Below are 8,141 nucleotides of genomic sequence, written 5' to 3' on the forward strand. Positions count from 1 at the left end.
GGATGGTTAACAGCACCTCTCTCGGTTTTTTCGTCACCATGCTATGTCATCAGATCTCTGTCCTTCATGTCCCCTTCCTTCTCAGAAACAAAACGAACTCACACAGGGCAAGGCCAGGCAAGTAAGGTGTGCGGGGCAAGAGAGGCCTGCTGCTTTTTGCCAAAAATGGGTGCACTGAGGTGGCTGCGTGAGCAGGTGCATTGTTGTGGTGGCAAAACCAGTCCCCCCTCTGCCACAAATCAGGCCTTTTCTTGTTGCCCACTACTATGCAATCTTTTCACAACCTCTAAGGAGAAGGCTTGATTAACAGTCTGATCTGCTGGAACGAACTCCAAATGCACTACCAATCAACATTTTCGTCCATTCGGGAAGTTGACAGACATCCAGACAGAGGTTTGTCAGCAATCGACATTTCACCTTTTTTGAAAAGTGAAAACCCCTCCTGCACTTGAGTTTTTCCCATAACGCTGTCCTTGTAAGCCGTGTTCAACATCACAACAGTTTCTGGGGCGTTTTTCCTGAGCAGGAAACAAAATTTCACAGCTGCATGCTGTTCTCATCAATCAATCATCATACACATGCGTGTGCATGCACACACACACACACACACACAAGCACAACACAATTAGGCTTGAGCATAACTGCTTTTATGAAAAAAAAATTCACTGTGACCAGAGACAACCTTCCCAGGCGACGCCGCTGGGTGCACTAACTCAGAGCGAGTTGCTCAATGCTCGCCTAGGCTGGGGGGAAATGCGCACCATGAAAGCTCCACCCAGATTTTTCCTTTTTTTTTTTGGAGGGAGTTAGATACCCCTTTGTATATTTAATATATATAAAGATATATATTCTATATCTCTGTCTATATATATATATTCTTTTTTATAGGGGCGAGTGTGAACGCAGTCAGTCCCCCACTACCACAAATTATGCAGTCAAGGGTCCCACATTTGGGGAAATCGCAGGGGTCAGCACACCCGGAGTGCAATGGGTGAGCCTCACCCTGGGAAAACCACCTTCGTGATCATGGTGTCTCCCCTGGAGAACTTTCTCCTATACATTGTGAGTATTGGATTTCTGATTTACTCCCTTTTTGACAAGAAATTTTCTGCTTAGAAGGCAAGGTTTACAGCGTGTTCATCTCGTATCCATCATGTGACGCACACATCACCGCTGCTGGATGAGTGGAAACAATGAAGGTTAGGAGAGGTAGATCGAGGATTAGAAGGGGGGGTCACATGTGAGCACAAGGCTGTAGGCACACATCAGGAATCAGCGAGCACAGCCAGGCAGTTAGGGATCACAAAGTGCACCTCGCAAAGAGCCGGAGAACTTGGGAAGCCCAAGCACAGCCTGCTTCTGCTGGTTGGAATTCTCAGTGCATCGCACTGAAAGGAGCTCTGGTAGATGAGCCAAGATCAGTAGTTCAAGCTCACGGGCCACTACAGGAGAAGGATGCACAGTCATCAGCAACCCCACGGAAGAGTTCTACACTGTCCTATAGGGTCGCCGAGTCAGAATCCACTTGACATCAGAGGGGTTCATCCTACCTAAAACAGATTAGTTACTGGGACTCAAGTCACAGGGCTTGAGGTAGAAGTTCATCTAGAGGTGGTTCAGAAGAAAACCTTGACCATCTACTTCCAAAAATATCAGCCATTAAAAATCCCACAGAGCAGAGCTGTGCGCTGACGTACAGGGTGTTTCGGGGGTCAGTGTTGGTTAGTTTGGAGTTAGGAGGCTGCTATGGTAACAACTTTTTGTTCTTGAATACTGAGCTACAGTGAGGCTCTTCCTGTCAGAAATCCATGAATAAACAGCACCGAGGGAAGGTGGGTGCTAGCAGGATGCTGGAAGCTAATGAGATTCCCACCCCAAATTTCAGAGTCAGTACTTTGCATTTCAGAAAATTCCCAGAAATGTTCCTTCTACCTGTAGAGACATTTAGGCTGAGGTGCCGGTTTGCAGGTGACTGCCCGAGTCAGATGGCTGCTTCTTTTGCTTCGTCCTTATCTGCTCATTTATTAAGCATGCACGGAGTGCCTATTACATGCCACGCACTGCTAACTCCTGACAATACAAAATGAATCAAGGCTAGTAGGTGGTGATTTCAATCCCGCTCCATGTGGCTTCCCAACCCACGCTCTTCTTCCCACTCTCCCAAGTTTCCTGGGGGCGGGATGAAAGCATTTCAATAGCTTACCTAACTGGCACTCACACTTGCCTAACCTCGGGGCATGCTCAATGCCTCGCTGCAAGGAGGGCCCAGGTGCCACTGGAAGGCTGTCATTGAAGTGGCATCTGCCCCATTCGTGAATAAAATAGTCTCCCACTCCCGTGTCTGCTGATAACACCCTCAAGCCCCGTGGCCATTCTCTGGCCCCAACCCCCGGATGCCCCTCAGCCATGCTGGATCGTGCTGGAGAAACCACAACCACTGCCTAGCCGTGGGCGCCCACAGTGCAGGTGCTCCCTTCAGAAGTCCTCCAAGCTCATGGCCAAGCCGGAACGCTAGTAAAAAGGCAGTGAAAGCAAAAGCATATGAGATAGGCTTTATTCAATTTATTTCAGCCTAGCGACTCGATTCCTTTAGATTTTACTCCCAATCCTTCAACAAAAGAGTACCATGTTTGCCTTTTCCTTCCTCCCCACCCTCCACCCCTGCTTTCTAAATATAGTAGAGTCTGTTTCTAAACCCTTACTGGCAAGAATTTCAAAGACGATCACGTTTAGGGCCTCTTTCCCATCCATTGGCTAGGTAAGCATCCCAGGAGATGAGGCAGTCCTTCCATTGGGAAAAAGGCCACTGGCCTTCAGCACATTCGGACAGTTGCCAAGCTGTCCATCCCTCAAGCCTGGGAGAGGCAATCAAGGACCAGTGGCCACCTACCCTTCGGTATCGCAGCCACAGCGGCCAGGCTTCCAAAGTCTTGGTGCTTCATGTTCAGCATCCAGATGTCCAGGCATCTTGGTCCCCACAGAGCCTACCATCTCCCAGCGGAGCACGTAGGCAAGTTGCACGTCCCTGCTGCCTAGCAAGCCTCCCACTAAGCTCTTTCTCCTTCCAGCCTGTGGGAGACAAGGCCCTCCACTTAGCTTTACCCTGTCCAGACCTCAGGGTCCCCTTCCCGATGAGGCCACTTATGTTGTTGCTTCTCAGAGGCTTTGGGAAATAAAAGCCTGAGCTCCGCCTCCAAGGACAAAGCCAGGCCTAGATCCGCAGGAACAAAAGCTCACTTGTTCTCATGAGAACAGCAAGGAAGAAATAGCCCTTCTGTTGCGCTGGAATTTTTCCCCTGAAGTTTTCTCTTTTTGATGAGCGGGGCTCCTCTGTGAGGCAGTGGGTGGCCATTCACCGAAGGAGAGAACCCTCTGAGTGATTTTTAAACATACTGATGTCTGGATCCTACTGTTGTTAGCTCCTGTCCAGTGGGCCCCCGGCACTCAGCAAACCCTTGGGTCAAAGAGCAGAACTTCATCCAGAGGCTTTCCTATTTGCAATCCACTAGACCTTCCTAGGTTTGAACGATCAATGTTTTAAAGTAGCTAATCATATGCCACACATCCTTCCCTGCAAGCTTCTTGCCTGGGCTCAACCTCAGGCCAAATTCCAAATGAATGGCACCCTCTGGATGGGACAGAAGTAAGGCAGTGAGGGTGAGATAAGGTATCAAGTTCTATCAATTAAGGCTGAAGGCTAAGCCACGTTGACGCCAGGTTCTCCAATGACCCAAGTCTAGAACTTGAAGATTCCTCAGAGGTGTTGCTCTGGAACAAAACCCAATTCCTTTGATCTCTCTTTTTCAGCTCTAGGCTTTATAATGGACCAGAATTCCCAGACTCTGTCTCATGACAATGTGACAAAGTCCTCACCCATTTGTTCAATCATGTGTGCTGTCATCTCTGTCCCTCGTCTCCATATCCACTCCCCAGCTCGCAGTAGCCAACCGCTCTGAGGCTCATCGGTCACTTCCAATGTGTCAAGTCATAAGGGCAGTTTCTGACCTTTTCCACCCTGTGGCAGCCCACACTACAAATCTCTTTCATTTTACAATCCTTTCTTCTGTCTTCTAAGACAATTCAGGAGCTCCTCTTTGAGAGCCAGGGTTCTTCTGGCCCTGTTCTCAGTCTTCTGCTCTCCTTGTGCCATTCACCTTCCAAGTTTCAACTTACACCTCTCTCCTCATTCCCAAGGCTCTCTCTCCCCGCTGTGAGCTCTAGCCACCCAAGTCCCATTCAGGTGTCCCCGATGCACCAATTCATCCCAAACTCATATCCTGGCCTTTTCCCAACTTCTTCCTTCTGCAATCTCTACCTTGGCGATAGGCATCACCGTTCATTCATACACCCCACGTGCATATATATGTATATATATATATATGAGTTTCTCATCTTTTTTTTTTTTGCTTTGTTTTGAGAGTTTCTCATCTTTGACACATCGAAGTAGTATTTCCCATACGTCTTCCTTTTCTCCATCCCCACTGCCCTGCCTTAGTTTAAGCCCCTAGAATTACAACAGCATCCTTATTCAGCTCAGCCTCTGTTGTACTCCTTTCTGCCAGCCCCGTCCTCCCCGTCCTCCCCACCCTCCCGTGGTCCTGGCCGAGTGATGTCCCACATGGACGAATCTGCGTTCATCCTATCGCTCAACATTCTTCAATGATTTTTCCATCCTTTTTATATTTTGTGGATGAAGTTTAAGTTCCTGTTCATTATCTTGCTTCTGTCGTCTTCTCTAGAGATTTACTTCCTACCCTTCCCCTAACAGTGCTCCCCTAATTCCTAAACCTCAACCCTATGACGTTACTTGAGGAGGTTCTGTGCTTTCTCTCATCTCTGAACTTTAGCACATGGTGTTCTTTTGTCCCAGGATGTCTATTTCCATCGTATCCTTCCTTTTGAAAGACTGAATAATCAATCACACGCATCACCTAATTTGGGAAGGCCCAGTATCCTAGTTCCATAGCTCTCCCTGCAGACCTTTGTCACTGAATGTGTTACCTTCCTTGTACTCTGTTTGACTTGTCTGGGATTATGTCTGATTCATCTTGGGCTAGGACAAGGGCCCCAAGCTACCAAACCAAACTCCCTGCCATTGAGTCGATGTTGACTCATCATGATCCAGCTGTGGGTTTCCAAGATGGAAGTCCCCTCCTTCTGCTGCAGAGCAGCTGGTGGTTTCCAACTGCAGACCATTCGGGTTGCAGCAGGACAATGTAGGATGGGGTCAAAAGAAATTGCCGTCTAGCTGTTTCCAACTCATGGTAACCTCATGTGCATCTGAGCAGCACGGTGCCACAGAGTTGTCTCAGTGGCTGCCCTGACCCCCCTCCAAGATGTCCCTGGGTGGACCAGAACCCGCCCTTTCAATTTGCATCTGAGCTTGTTAACTATCCGTACCACAGAACACAGAGTAGGTGCCCAGCAAATATTAATGAATGGATGATTACGTTGAGCTGGTCCAGAGTTGTAAGTTTAAACTCAGCCTGTTGCACCAATATAGTCACAGGTTGACTTTCTATCCACTTTTATAAATATGGAAGACTGAAGAAGGATCGATGCATTTGAATGGTCATACAGAGAAGACTGTTGAAAGTACCATGGACTGTTTAAAGGACAAACCAATTTGTCTTGGAAAAAACAGAGCCAGAGTGCTCTTATGAGACAAGGTTGGCAAGACTTCGTCTTACGTACTTTGGACATGCTGACAGCAGAGACCACTTCCTGCAGAAAGGCATCACGTTGGGTGAAGTGGAGGGGGAGCAAAGAGGAGGGAAGACCTAAAGGAGATGGATCGACACGGTGGCTGCAACCATGGGCGAACACCTGGGGACATTTCCCAGGACGTGGCGACACCAGGTAGCATTTACTTCTCTTGGGTATCAGGTCGCTGTGGGTCAGAACCTACTGGATGGCGCCTAACAACAACAACAACGTGATGGGAAAGTAGAAGGAAAGAAAGGGCAACACTAAGCTCAATGGAATGACAAGCTGGTTTCAATAGCAGCTTACCAAGAAAGTTACTCCACTGTGTTCTTTGGGGAAGCTACTTGGAGGGTGGTCAAGGAGAGTTTCACTCCCTGTTTCCCAGCCTCCGAGCCCAAGGTGACTGTGAATTCATTGGTGCCATATTAGACAATATCACAGTGTCTTCTTAGCACTTCATCAATGTTGAATCTCCCAATCCAGAAAGCAAAGAAGAAACACCCCAGGAGGGTGTCTTCTGCCCTTCAGTGAAATTGCCACTCACTCTGTGATTCAGATTGTGATTGCCAATTTCCAATCTCATTTCTATCCCCCCAAGGCTGAACTCAGCAACTGCTAATCCAAAATGAGTCCATCATTTTTCCCCTAAACCCTCGGGAGGAATGACAGGGGAAGTTGGCTGCACTCACCCCTCTTCTCGGAGCCGCAGGGCCGATCATGCATTGTGCTGTCTGAATTCCTTTGTTAACACTACGTTTTTCCTCATGAAGCACACACTTCCCTTAGAAACAACATCTTCATTCCTTTTTCTTTGGATGGAAACATCGCAAATGCAAAGACAACATACCACCACCTGCTCATGTTCTAAGTACAGCAGAGTTTGCAGTGTACTGCCGCCACAGCCACTGTTTGCATACAGGTACACACGGTGAGAGAGGCTCAAGTGTCACTATTTATAAGACACCCGTCTTTGCTCTTGCATTAAACCTACAGGATACTCCTCTGTCCTACTTTATACTTTTGGGTTTTTATGGCAAGCATTTGCTATATGTGACTTTCTCACCCAGGCAATCGCCCAAACAGATGCTGTCTCTTCTGCCTTATAAATGCTGGCCTTTCTCTAGAAACACTGTCGCCATACAAATATAAAATAGACAAGCTGTATTCTCAAGCCCTTTGCTCTTGAGTTGATTCCAATTCATCGCTACCTTCTCATAGGACTTCTGAGGCTGGTGTCTTTATGGGAGCAGATATACACCTCTTGCTCCTGGCCGAGTGGCTGGTGGCTTTGAAGCACTGATTTGTAGCTAGCCTAGCAGTGATCCAACAGGCCTAGACGCTTTCATACTAGCTTAAGAAAACCATTTTCAAGGCTGAAAAAAAAGTTTTTTGAATCCCCTATATCTATGCCAGGATGAAGTACACATAGATATAAAATGCCTGAAATCTATATGAATGGCAGACCAGGCTTATTTCTTATGAAAATGCTGTTTTGTATAAAATCCTGCTTTTAAGGTAGTCTTCAGACTTCTCAATGTTCTGAGTTTCTAAGTTGGCAAGTGGACCTGGTTCCTTAACCAGGAGACAAAATGTGAAGCCTACCTGAAGTTCCCTTTGAAATGATTGTCGTCTCACTTTTTGTAGCGAGCTTAACTCACCCCATGCTTTCCCTTCCTGCAGTCAACCTAATGGATGCCACATTTCCCTGCCTTTCATCTCCATCTCTTTAGATAATTTTTATAATTCTGCATTGTTCCGGGACAAACATGTTGGCTGGGAATGTCTCCTGGAAAGTCCAGATAACTCAGAATCAGTAAGACGTTGGAAAAGATGCTTCAACACCATAAAAGCCTGTCTCATTGACTCACCTGATTGTTAGTGGTCCCAAACCTCGTTCTTCTGCTGGTTCATCAACCGAGGTCCCTAAGACTGTTCTAAAACCTTCTTGATCTGCTTGTTTGCTAATGGTCCCACTGTGATGATCCTGAAAGCCGAGGGAATGTAAACTGTCCCTAGGACACATTTTGTCTCCTAGGTTAAGGAACCAGGCCCACTTGTCAATTAGAAACTCAGAACGTTTAGAAGCCTAAGGATTACCTTAGAAGCAAGATTTATACAAAACAAGATTGTCATAAAAAATAAGCCTGACAAGATATGACAAAATAACAATATATAAATTACCAAGGGCACATGAGGGAGGGGAGAGCGGGGAGGGGGGGGGGAAGAGGACCTGATGCAAAGGGCTTAAGTGGAGAGCAAATGTTTTGAGAATGATTGGGGCAGGGAATGTGCTGATGTGCTTTATACAATTGATGTATGTATAGGTATGGATTGTGATAAGAGTTGTATGAGCCCCTAATAAAATGTAAAAAAAAGAAAAGGGGAAAAAATGATGAGGGCAAAGAATGTACAGATGTGCTTTATACAATTGATGT

General features: G+C 46.8%; 1 non-coding gene across 1 annotated transcript; it reads right to left on the minus strand.

Annotated features, from left to right (window-relative positions):
* Positions 1-885: 885 nt before the first annotated feature.
* On the minus strand, positions 886-1,050 carry LOC142426897 (U1 spliceosomal RNA). The gene has a single exon (XR_012779780.1). It is a non-coding gene; the product is annotated as a U1 spliceosomal RNA (small nuclear RNA).
* Positions 1,051-8,141: the final 7,091 nt, after the last annotated feature.

Source organism: Tenrec ecaudatus, chromosome 14 (genome assembly GCF_050624435.1).
Source record: "Tenrec ecaudatus isolate mTenEca1 chromosome 14, mTenEca1.hap1, whole genome shotgun sequence".
Lineage (NCBI taxonomy): Eukaryota > Metazoa > Chordata > Mammalia > Afrosoricida > Tenrecidae > Tenrec > Tenrec ecaudatus.